The sequence below is a fragment of the Acipenser ruthenus genome, chromosome 1, assembly GCF_902713425.1.
Source record: "Acipenser ruthenus chromosome 1, fAciRut3.2 maternal haplotype, whole genome shotgun sequence".
In the NCBI taxonomy this organism is placed as follows: Eukaryota; Metazoa; Chordata; class Actinopteri; order Acipenseriformes; family Acipenseridae; genus Acipenser; species Acipenser ruthenus.
This window is the reverse complement of record NC_081189.1, coordinates 85,295,989-85,308,717: the sequence shown is the minus strand read 5'-3', so window position 1 is coordinate 85,308,717 and position 12,729 is coordinate 85,295,989. Positions and strand designations below refer to the sequence as shown.

At 37.3% G+C, this 12,729-nt stretch overlaps 1 pseudogene; it reads right to left on the bottom strand.

Annotated features, from left to right (window-relative positions):
* Positions 1–525: 525 nt before the first annotated feature.
* Positions 526–12,221, bottom strand: LOC117420436 (elongator complex protein 1-like; annotated as a pseudogene).
* Between the last annotated feature and the right edge of the window lie 508 nt (positions 12,222–12,729).

Below are 12,729 nucleotides of genomic sequence, written 5' to 3'. Positions count from 1 at the left end.
CACCAAGTCAAAAACACCTCCATATAAATATCTGGAGCTGTTAGCAATCTTCCTAGCACTGAAACACTTTGCACCGCTTTAAACAAAAGGGCAGCACAGCTGTAAAATACATAAAACATCAAGGAGGCACAAAATCATGGACACTGCCTTCTAGCCATAATAATCTGGAACTCGTGCAGGACTCAGAGCATACATACCCTGGCACAAAGGGACGGTGCCTCACGAGTGGGGAAAATACAACCACAAGTATTACAAGAGGTATTCAAAAAATGAAGGCACCCAAAAATAGACCTATTTGCCACAACACAAAACACCCAGCTGCCACTGTTTTGCTCCCGTTTCCAGGAAAAAGCAGCCATGGCAACAGATGGTCTTTCCATTTCATGGTCAAACAGCTTAATATATGCATACCCTCCCATGCCACTAATCCCAGCGGTGCTCAGGAAAACAAAGAGAGGCAAAGCCACTCTCAGGTTCTGGTTCCAACTCAAAACCGTTGACACTGTGTAGTATTGGTTGTGAAATTTAAGCGGCTGCACCTGACAGGAGACAGGTGAAATACACTATTTCAAGAAAAAAAACTCCATAAGGTTTGTAAGAATAAGCCTTACATCCATTTTATAACAGGCTTGTTTTAAATAAAAGACCAAGACAGTAACCGTGTCTGTAGATGGAGAGGCGGCTGTCGGCTGTGAGCACAGCTAGCTGGCTGGTACTCCCTGGCTCGGGGCGGAAGGTGACCTGGTTCACCGCACATGGCAGCTGGAGCTGGTAGGTACACATGGGAGGGAGCACCACACACTGTCGGAACGTGGTCACTAGGACCTTGTCTGAAACGCACAGGCAACTTCAATTAAACCCTCAGATGTTAATTCAGGGGGCCTGCCCTGATTCTAGTGAAATATGTTTTACTAGAATGGTGTAGGACATAAAGTTTGGTAATGTTTCTGTACATTTAAGTTTTATTTTTCCAAAGCAACTCATATGAAGCTCACCTTATAAACAAACACAACAGATAAAAAAGAGGACCTAAACACTCCCACGCCTAACTTATTAACACATAAAAGTAAGGAACAGTTTTCAAGTATCTTGAAAAGAACAAACATTTTTTGGTTTCTTTAAGAACAAAAGGGACTAGTTTAATTTTTTTAAAGGGGTATTTCAGTAATTCATAAATTAAATATAACACAAAGAATATTTATTCTTATTTTGTAACTTGGTAGCATTTTAGATTACGGGAAAAACATAAGCAGATAATAACTACCAACATTTCTTGCTCTTATGTGGTTATGTTTGCAATGGCCATGCTGTTACCATGTAATTACAACAGGTAACAGAATGTTCTTCACAAGGCCATTTCCATGCAAGCAGTCCTATGATGCAAGAATGCTTTTAAACCACTGGTAATTGCTCAGTTTGACACTGTAATTACATACTTATTTATTCCCTGTGATATAAAGTGCTACTAAAGAAACAGCAGATTTTAACTGTTTGCAGTTTAAAGTGATGGTAACTAAAAAAAAAAAAGAATTCCATAAATCATACCTGCTGTGAACTTATATTAGTTATATAGGTCTCAAATGTGCAGTAAACAAGTATTTCCATTTTAAAACCCGATATATGGTGCTACACTTGGGTAAGGAACTCGTTCTCTGCAAGCTGTGCTTTCAGTTAGTGTTGCATTTGCTTTATAAATTCACCTGGAGGGTGAAATTGTCCCCACCGCTTCAATAGCTGTCATAAACCAAACAGCTGCTTCCCCTAATGACTGACATGCTTCCAGTCAGTAACACGCTTTGATCCAGAAGACACTGCTTAGGTAAAATGACCCAGGAAGTACTAGTGTAAAAGATTACCTGAGAATAAGGCATAGAAACTGAGAACCTGATATCATGGTTTAAAAAGAAAATACATGTTTGCTATTTTACACATTATATATATATATATATATATATATATATATATATATATATATATATATATATATATAGACATGCTCAAATTTGTTGGTACCCTTACAGCTCATTGAAATAATGCTTCATTCCTCCTGAAAAGTGATGAAATTAAAAGCTATTTTATCATGTATACTTGCATGCCTTTGGTATGTCATAGAATAAAGCAAAGAAGCTGTGAAAAGAGATGAATTATTGCTTATTCTACAAAGATATTCTTAAATGGTCTGGACACATTTGTTGGTACCCCTTAGAAAATATAATAAATAATTGGATTATAGTGATATTTCAAACTAATTAGTTTCTTTAATTAGTATCACACATGTCTCCAATCTTGTAATCAGTCATTCAGCCTATTTAAATGGAGAAAAGTAGTCACTGTGCTGTTTGGTATCATTGTGTGCACCACACTGAACATGGACCAGAGAAAGCAAAGGAGAGAGTTGTCTGAGGAGATCAGAAAGAAAATAATAGACAAGCATGGTAAAGGTAAAGGCTACAAGACCACCTCCAAGCAGCTTGATGTTCCTGTGACAACAGTTGCAAATATTATTAAGAAGTCCATGGAACTGTAGCCAACCTCCCTGGGCGTGGCCGCAAGAGGAAAATCGACCCCAGAGTGAACAGAAGGATAGTGCGAATGGTAGAAAAAGAACCAAGGATAACTGCCAAAGAGATACACGCTGAACTCCAAGGTGAAGGTACGTCAGTTTCTGATCGCACCATCCGTCGCTTTTTGAGCGAAAGTGGGCGCCATGGAAGAAGACCCAGGAGGACTCCACTTTTGAAAGAAAAACATAAAAAAGCCAAACTGGAATTTGCTAAAATGCATATTGACAAGCCACAATCCTTCTGGGAGAATGTCCTTTGGACAGATGAGTCAAAACTGGAGCTTTTTGGCAAGTCACATCAGCTCTATGTTCACAGACGAAAAAATGAAGCTTTCAAAGAAAAGAACACCATACCTACAGTGAAACAGGAGGCTCGGTTATGTTTTGGGTCTGCTTTGCTGCGCATGGCACAGGGTGCCTTGAATCTGTGCAGGGCACAATGAAATCTCAAGACTATCAAGGCATTCTGGAGCGAAACGTACTGCCCAGTGTCAGAAAGCTCTGTCTCAGTCGCAGGTCATGGGTCCTCCAACAGGATAATGACCCAAAACACACAGCTAAAAGCACCCAAGAATGGATAAGAACAAAACATTGGACTATTCTGAAGTGGCCTTCTATGAGTCCTGATCTGAATCCTATCGAACATCTATGGAAAGAGCTGAAACTTGCAGTCTGGAGAAGGCACCCATCAAACCTGAGACAGCTGGAGCAGTTTGCTCAGGAAGAGTGGGCCAAACTACCTGTTAACAGGTGCAGAAGTCTCATTGAGAGCTACAGAAAATGTTTGATTGCAGTGATTGCCTCTAAAGGTTGTGCAACAAAATATTAGGTTAGCAGTCCCATCATTTTTGACCATGCCATTTTCATTTGTTTTCTTATTTACAATATTATGTTGAATAAAAAATCAAAAGTCTGATTTCTATTAAATATGGAATAAACAATGGTGAATGCCAATTACTTTTGTCAGTTTCAAGTTATTTCAGAGAAAATTGTGCATTCTTTGTTTTTTGTGGAAGGGTACCAACAAATTTGAGCACGTCTGTATATACATCTTTCAAAACTGCACATTTGAGACCTATATACCAATGGAAATGCACAAACTGTAAGAGAGCTGGAATTATGTTGTCAGCTAGTCCCTTTAAAGCTGAGTGAGTGATGGTAAGAATTTCTGGAATTGTGCAAACCAACCTAATGTGGCGACTCAAACACCAAACACAAACTATTTATTTTGTGTAGGTACAGTGCAACACATCTGTCATGGGCGATATATTTATTACACTGATACATAAATAAAGGTGTGTGTTCTGCTTCCCCTTACCTCCATCTATAACAGCCACATTAGCAGCATCCTCAGAGTCCTCCCCAGTACTGCACTCCGTGCTCCAGTACCAGTCATAGCACAGGTACTGCCATCCGCTGCTCAGGACATGCAGGCGATAGGGAGTCTCCGGATCCCAGCTCACAGACACCACAGCACTCTCCGGAGCATTCCCGAAATGAAGACTCTGCTTCAAATACCAATGGTAGTTCCCTACTGTCCACAACTGGACTGCAATACATGAAAAGACAAGCCCCCTTAAAACAGCCATCACACCCCTTTGCAGTATTACATTCTCAACACCCACTGCTGCTGCGTATGGTACCACAATGGCTACACATTTCTATATGGTTACACAATCAAGTCATTTTCACAAGCTCTTGTGTGAAAGTTGAAAAGGTGAAGAATAAAGGGAGGCATTCTCTGCAAACATGAAGTATGGGGAGTGAAGGAAATGTGTCGCCTAACAATACATAGCCATAACCAGTGTCCAGTTGCTGTATAAATCAAATGCAACAACTTTGGCTCATACCATAGGTGTTTGGTTTGCTGTTTCCATCTGAGGGTATATCTTCCAGCCAGATTGCCAGCACTGTCGAGTCACTGTTCCACAGCAGCTCCTTTACCTAAACACCATAACAGCAGAGTTAAACGTGCAATGGTAAAAAAATCAATACAAATCTTTTCAATCAATCTTATGCTATGTTTCCATTGGCACCATGAATCCACTCTGTAACATTCAATCTTATTCCAATATCAAACTGGGACCATCTATTCAAATTGAAGACTACAATCCTATCAGCAACGTACACAAAGGTCAAAAGTAAAGATGCAACAATTAATTGATGCAATGATTATTAATCATCCGTCCTTAAATTTATCGAGCTGCAATTACATATTGGTGAATCGCCACATTAAATTAGACCCCGGTTTGAGGTCTCCCATTGCCACTTAGCTTTATAACATTGATAATATATTATTATTATTATTTATTTCTTAGCAGACGCCCTTATCCAGGGCGACTTACAATTGTTACAAGATATCACATTACACATTATTTTTACATACAATTACCCATTTATACAGTTGGGTTTTTACTGGAGCAATCTAGGTAAAGTACCTTGCTCATGGGTACAACAACAGTGTCCCTCACTGGGGATTGAACCCACAACTCTCCGGTCAAGAGTCCAGAGCCCTAACCACTACTCCACACTGCGGCACCCATAGTTGTGACTTGCTGTTTATTATGCACAGCAGTGTTTTCAGTTATTGGATCTGATAATCCTAATGTCATGAAAACTCTTAAACTAGAATGTTTTTGATGCATGGTTTATTGTCAATAAATGCGTATGTGATAATCAATTCAGAAATTAGGTTGATGATTGCACTACAAGTCAAGTCTCTTTATATCATATTACCTATAACTGCCATTTAGAATTCAATTACCTACCCCCAATATGTTCATTTTAATAAAATGAAATCACTGCTCTCAGTTCTGCCTACGTGTATCTTATCTTCAATTCACAGTTTAAAGCAGTGGATGCTGACTAGGTACTGTAAATGACTTGGAATTACTGTTTATTGATTTTCCCGTTTTCAGAAAAGCAGAATATAACAAAATCATTAATATAGTTGTGCATAAATTTACAAAACCATCAATGCATCAAATGCAAAACGATGCCTGGTGCCCCTATGCTGCTTGATGTATGATTTCTGACAATATGCAGGTGGGGGTTGTTGTCTAAATGGTGACTGCTTGGTTCAGCACTAGAATTCACAATTTACCTTGACTTGATCCTTGCCAAACGGAAGGGTGAATTCTCCATGCAGGAGCCCATTCCTCTCGAAAAACACCACGTCATGTTTGTTAGGTTTCCTCTGTGTCGATGCAATCAGACTTCCAGAGGGTCTAAAACAAAAAGGTGTAGTTCTCTTTAAATAAACATGTGCATGCATGTTTGATAGCCTCAGTGCACATTAGTCAAACACACAACTCAGCATAGACGGAGGATTCTTTGAGAGGGACTAAGGATTGAACTGCAGGGGATGTGCTTGCAGGACTATGGGGGGCAATCACATCTGACCGTACCATTTTCCTAATCTTTCATGAAAACTAACTTCTGTAGGTGTTACCATTTCTTGGGTAATGTAGCTTTTCAGTATTGACTTTATCAAGAATTATATATGTTATACTTCCCATGACCGCTGGGAAAACATAATGTGCGTTACTGCCAAAACATAATAGTGTGAATGAACAAAAAAAACAATTAGGTGTGGTGTTTTGTACTTTCAATTGAATGGGTACAGTATTAGCCCCAAGGTTGGCATTGCAGAAATTACATAAAACAAAAAAATGAACACAGGACAAGGTACCAACAGGCATTTACTAACCCTTTCCTGAAGAGAATAATTTAAGGACAACACTACTATTTCTCAGTAAGTTAAATGACACAACCTTCAACAAAATGTTACAAAATTAAACAGTGTACACACACTCAACCACCAGATAACGGTAAGCAGGCCTGTATTCCCTATGTCATGCAGTTTAGCTGCATATAAATATTTCTGAAATATCAGCTGAAACAAGGTTCTGCTGTTACTCACTTCCAGCAAAGTGATTGTTCCAGCCCATTGACATTCTCGCTAGTAGACTGCAGAACACACTCTCTGTTCCAAACCCTCACCTTCCGGGCTCCTGGAAACAAAATGAACAGTGCATTGATTTTTTTTTAATTTTTTTTTTTTACTAGTATTATTCACCCATTGAAAATTCACAAAGCTGTTATGATATTAAAGTAAAAAAAAGTAGGATAAAGATATACCTTTAACACTATTGTTATCATTATCATCATCATCATCATCATCATCATCATCATCATTATTATTATTATTATTATTATTATTATTATTTGTAGTCTTTTGAGGTTCATTTTGTAAAGTCTTTTGAGGCCTTGGGCCAAATTTATCAAGGTTTTAACACCAAAATGCAATTTTCTCAAGTCCAACTGTTAATTTTACCAAACACATTTTAGAACAAAGTCGTATCAACGCTGCTTGCAACTAGTTATTAACAGTTTTATCATTGACACTGTCGTTTTACAAATGGTAATGTCCCTTAGAAGACATAAAAGTGTGTGCGTGTGTATATTCTGCTCTGCACTTGGCAAGTATGCTAATGGTTATTTTTTTAAAACATAACTGAAGTCTATTATCAGAATGGGGCTGACGACAGGCACATACCAGTCTCTGGACATACAGCACTCAATGCAAAAAGCTGGCCATCTCCCCTCCAAGTGACACGCGGTCTTTGGTCATCCAGGGCACAGCGGGCTGTACCTCCTGATAGATAAGGGAGAGAGAATGTCATGTCTACTCATAACACTTAGGGGTAGTTTCACAGATCCTGATTAAAACTAATCTTTAAGTGTCTTACTTTAGATGACATTAGGTTGTCCAAGATTAGTGCTAGTTGGGGTCGAGACAAGGAGTTCAATCTCATCCTACTAGTCGTTTCAACGAGACCAGAATGACTTTAATGAACAGCAGAACTTTTATGTTTTTTTCATCAAAAGGTAAAAAAAAAAAAAGTAATATTTTTTTTCCTATTTTGAAAAGTAATAATTTAATAGAATGTAACTTTTATATTACACAATAAAAAATGTTTGCTAATAAATCCCATTAGAAAATTATTTAATATACTTTCTCAACTACAGTAGAACCTGTCATATCCAATATTTAATTAATTCCAGGGGTCCATCGGATATGTACAAATATTGCATCTCAGAGGGAAGTGTTATACTACAATGTAGTTGCTTTACTAATGTTGGGGTATTATAAACTAACAATGTCAGGTACATCACTGTGTCTAAACACCCAAGTACAGTACTGCACATGTACTATACAAAGAAAATCTGTGAAAATTCTTGCAAAACAAAACACTGCAATACAGTATTTGGCAATTTACAAAACAGCATTCCAAAAACAGTTCTTAACATGTTTTCTCAGTCTATGCCAAAGTAATCTGACAGGGTTTTTTTGCACCCTGCATGTTAACCTGAGACAGAAACAAAAACATCAAAGAGCGCATACAAATACAAACTGGCTGAAGCTTTTTATCTACTTATATTAATCCTTTGCTTTCTTGTTTCCTTTTATTTAACATGGTTAAACTGGGCTGGGGTTTACATGAAGTGACAGCATGTAAGTGAAACTGAATTCCCAGATGCACCATCTTTTTTCTTTCTTTGCAACTGAATCCATTCTGTCCTGCTAAAAGCTGAATTTACTAATTTAGACCAATAATAAAATGTGTATTGATCCGTTTCCATCAGTACCGTTCAGATGGTAGCAGCATGTGTAAATGACACATGCCAGAGGTTAATAGAGGGTATCTTAATGGATTGGATATGATTGGATAAGTTCTACTGCAATTTATTTAGTGCGTCTGAATGTGTTGACAGGAGGTACACAGGACTTACTGTCAGTTTGCGCTGGGCAGCTTGCTTGCCTTCTGATCCATGGAACTGTGTTTCTTTCTTCCCCCAGCCAACAGTGACAAACTTTCCTGGGAGAAACAAGATTCTCATACTGGTTAACACAAGAAAACAACACTTTGAAATATGCACGCCTTACCTTATAAAGTGAACTGATAAAAGGTTTTCTGTACTTTGGTAAACTAATAGCATCTGTGCATTTTTTAACGCTGTTTATGTTTTGACTGAGATGTTCAGTTTGATACTTAAAATAGAAATTTGCAAAGCAATTTCTCCTACTGATTAATTAATGTATATGTGAAAAAGTTCTATCATTGATATGGCAAGTGGTTAAAACAATGTGGCAGTGAAACATTTTTACTGGAGAGGACTGGGAATGAAATATAAATATGCTGGAATATATATAATCATACATAGCTGTGAATTTATATATGGTCATGTATATCAAACATTAAAACAATAACCATCCTGAAACTTAAGTCACATCATCTCAATACAGCAGTCACGGTCTCATTTAGCATGCAGGGTTTATATAGCCTAAACCTTGCAAATATTAAGTCACTGTCTCAAATGGTAATGTTTCTTGTACATTACCCACGATTGAAAAGGATCCATGAAATCATATAATGTAGTAGTGTAGAGAGTATGAAGTTAATATCTCAAAGTCTTCATCCAAACAGGTTACAAGACCACAATATGTCACCCATCTTAGGTCAAAGGTCAAAGTGAAGGTGCTGTTAGGTTTCTTAACATTTAAATATATATTTTGGCATCTCAATGGGAAATTTTATAGAACACTGTGCTAATCAACAGAGTATAGCCCAGGCTGTGGATTTGTACATTTGGGTATTTTGCAAATTCTTGCAGATAATCTGGGTGGCAAGCTGGAAAAATAAAAGTCTGTACTAGATGGTAGTGCAAATAGGTGAAGCCGGGAAGCACGGTTTCTTGTCTGACAAAGTCGACTCAGTCAAAGGACCGCCTCGTACTGTTGAGCATGTTTCAGGAAAAATATAGAATCAAAGTTATAATAGATGTGTTGAGTACCGCAGAATTCTATCTTTGGGCTAGATGTTATTATCTGATTTCATTCAGCCCTACCTTCACCAAAGTCCTCTGATGTATCTTCACTTCAGTAATCGGTTCAAAGTCCTTTGTCATCATGATTATGGTCTCCTGTCCTACAGACATCAACCACAGTTTGCCACAATAATGTTTTATAACTTACACTGAAATACAGAATGTATATTGACAGTTTGTTACACTCCCCTACCCCAGGTAGAATATTGCTTTTAACTTTGATGCTAGGTGAGCCAAATAGCCATGCTTCTCCTACTACTTTTATCAGCATTAGATGCTTACATTTCATCTTCATGCTATGTCTTAGATAAGGAAGCACAAAACAATTAAAAAAATTATTGTTTTTCCAAAAGATGTTTTTTTTTTTTCCTACTCATAATTTACTGGTAATATTAATAAGGATGAGATTTTCAACACAGGGTTTTAAAAGGTGTATTAGTATACTTTCAAAGTAAAACCTAATTTTAGTACTGCATGGGGTTACTATATTGCTTTTTCGCATGTATACTTCCCCATGATTATAAAAATAGTAAATGCTAGCCGAAACAATTGCCAGCTTGTTAAAAATGTTAAAATTGTGGATGAGGCTATTATAAATTCAGCGGCACAGTAGTCATATTGATATCCTTGTTCAATAGTCTCTCTGTGCACTAATGAATGGTCCTCACCTGTAGTGAGGATAACAAGCTCTTGGTCTGGACTCCAGCTCATGCCTGTAAGTCCACTGTCCACACTGCCAACACATTCTAGCTGAAAAACACAAGAAAATAGTTAATCACACAAGAAAGTATTTTAATTGCCCCCAATTAAAAGGTCCACATTTATTCAATTGTATGACCAAATGTATTCAATAGTATTTATTGTATACAAGCTCATTCAAACTAATAAAAGTTGAATGTTTGAATAAGGCAGAGTATTTAGGCCTTGATGGGAGAGAGAGACAACACCTCAGATTAGTACAAATGTGCTACACACCATCCAATCATCACTTTAAAACCACTGTTCAACACTATCATGGATACCGTTATATACTAGTTCTGTCAGTATAATGGTCCCATTACCTGACTTGTGTTCAGGTTACACAGTATAACATCCCCGGTTGCTGTTGCCACACAGACTGACTCCTGGTCTGGCAGATCCTGAATCCCAATGACCACTCCACTGCCATCTTCAGGGAGAGAGTTATCTGAAGTGAGGGATACCTCGTTTACCACCTGCACACACAAAAAAATCAAAGAGATGTTCATTCTAAAAATGTTCGGTACACAGACTTAAATAATAACAGCAGCCTCGCCATTATTATTTTATTAAAATAGTGAAGATTCCCTGGTGATGGTATGGTTCTCTTCGAATGCAGTAGTGCAGATTTTTTTTTAAAAAAGTTGCTGCAGTTTCTTGGTACCTTTTGCTTGCTATACTGTAGGCCACTCTCAGACTACGTGACCAGCTGCAAAGGCACGTACTGTTGGTACTTTTAATACACTTTCTTTGCCTTGAAATCCATCTGCCGTCAGAACATTTCCATTTACTGCTGACAAAGGACATATCAGATGCTGCTACCTCTGACCATTGTAACAACTCTTTGGTTGATTTATTCTGTTAGTTGCCTATGGTGACTGTACTACACAAGGAAATGAAAAAGAAATGCAGTTACAACTGCGCAAAACCAATGAGAAGAGCTCCATACAACATACCTACATTACAATAATTGGACCTGATCTGAAGCTATGACCTCTTCCAGCTTGCCATAAGTACTGATCTATTTATATTACCTGCTCCCCTCTGGGGTCAAGTTCAGTAATGCCGCGGTCTGATCCCACAAGTACCGTCCCGGAATCCGAGCGTATTGTGAAGCACTGTGGGCTGCCAAAACCCTGCAGACTGTGGCACTGCAGGCTCTTCAGCAGTTTAAGATTGCGCATGGCCTCTAAGTGAAGAAAAATGAAGTCACTATAGTGTACAGAAGACTTTACAAACGTAAATACGTTGTTACTTTAGACAAGTAATCCCTGGTATGTATGTCTCAAAATATCATAGATCACAGACCAGTGATTGAAGGGACGATGTACTAAGCTTTTTCTCCAGTGTAAAAAGTTAGTAATATTTTTCACTAAATAGAAAAAAAAAACACTGCAAATATTTTCCTTTTTCAGTTTCTTATTGACATTTGTTTTTATTATTATTTTAAAAACCGGTCAGAACGCATTGATTTACACTTTCTAAAAAGCATATTTAAAAAGCAATTCAATGTGGCTGTAGATTGACTTTTAAAACTATACAGTGTATTTCGACTCCATCAATAGGTACTTATTTTCTTTTTTTAAATCGTATTACTAAAAACATGACGTTACTATATTTAAGTTTGAACGTAGTTTTTATTTTTAGTTGATAGCATCAAATTTCATCCTCACACGTAGTTTTAAACTCATTACATTACATCGTTATAATCATCATAGCGACATGTACGTTGTCGCCAGTGTGTATTATAATTGTTACTATTGTTATTTAATGCTCAGTAAAATATGTTTCAACACACAGAAATAAATAAGCGGTCATAGTCACTTAAGATAAAAACACATGTTGAAATATGGAACAGCGGGAGCTGCAGTATTTTGAGTATATCATGGGAACATGATATACGGAACCACAACTCAATTTGACAATTACATTTAATTAATCACTTTTAACGCAGATGAAACAAGTCCAAATACTCTTACGGATAATTGTGAAAAAACATATGTACCTGTTTTAACAATTCTTCTTAGAAACAGCTATAAGTACTGTACACTTTACATATACAGGAACCACGCTTACGACCTCCTAACTGAACTCTTGACATGCCTTGAATACACGAAACTATTTTAGAACTGGCTCCCTCTTCAGTTATTATTATTATTATTATTTATTTATTAGCAGATGCCCTTATCCAGGGCGACTTACAATCGTAAGCAAATACATTTCAAGTGTTACAATACAAGTAATACAATAAGAGCAAGAAATACAATAACTTTTGTTCAAGCAAAGTACAAGTGTGACAAACCACAATTCAATAATACAGCAGATAATAGTGATAGTTACATCAGGATATGATTAAATAGTGATAGTTACATCAGGATGTGATTAAATACAAAGTACTACAGGTTAAACACTTGGCAGATTACAGTATTCTGAAGTACAGGATTAAATGCAGTAAAATAGGGGGCAGATAAGAGCAAAATAAAGCACATTTACATGAAGGGTGATAGTGTCCCAGGATACAAACAGAGGAGTTCTAC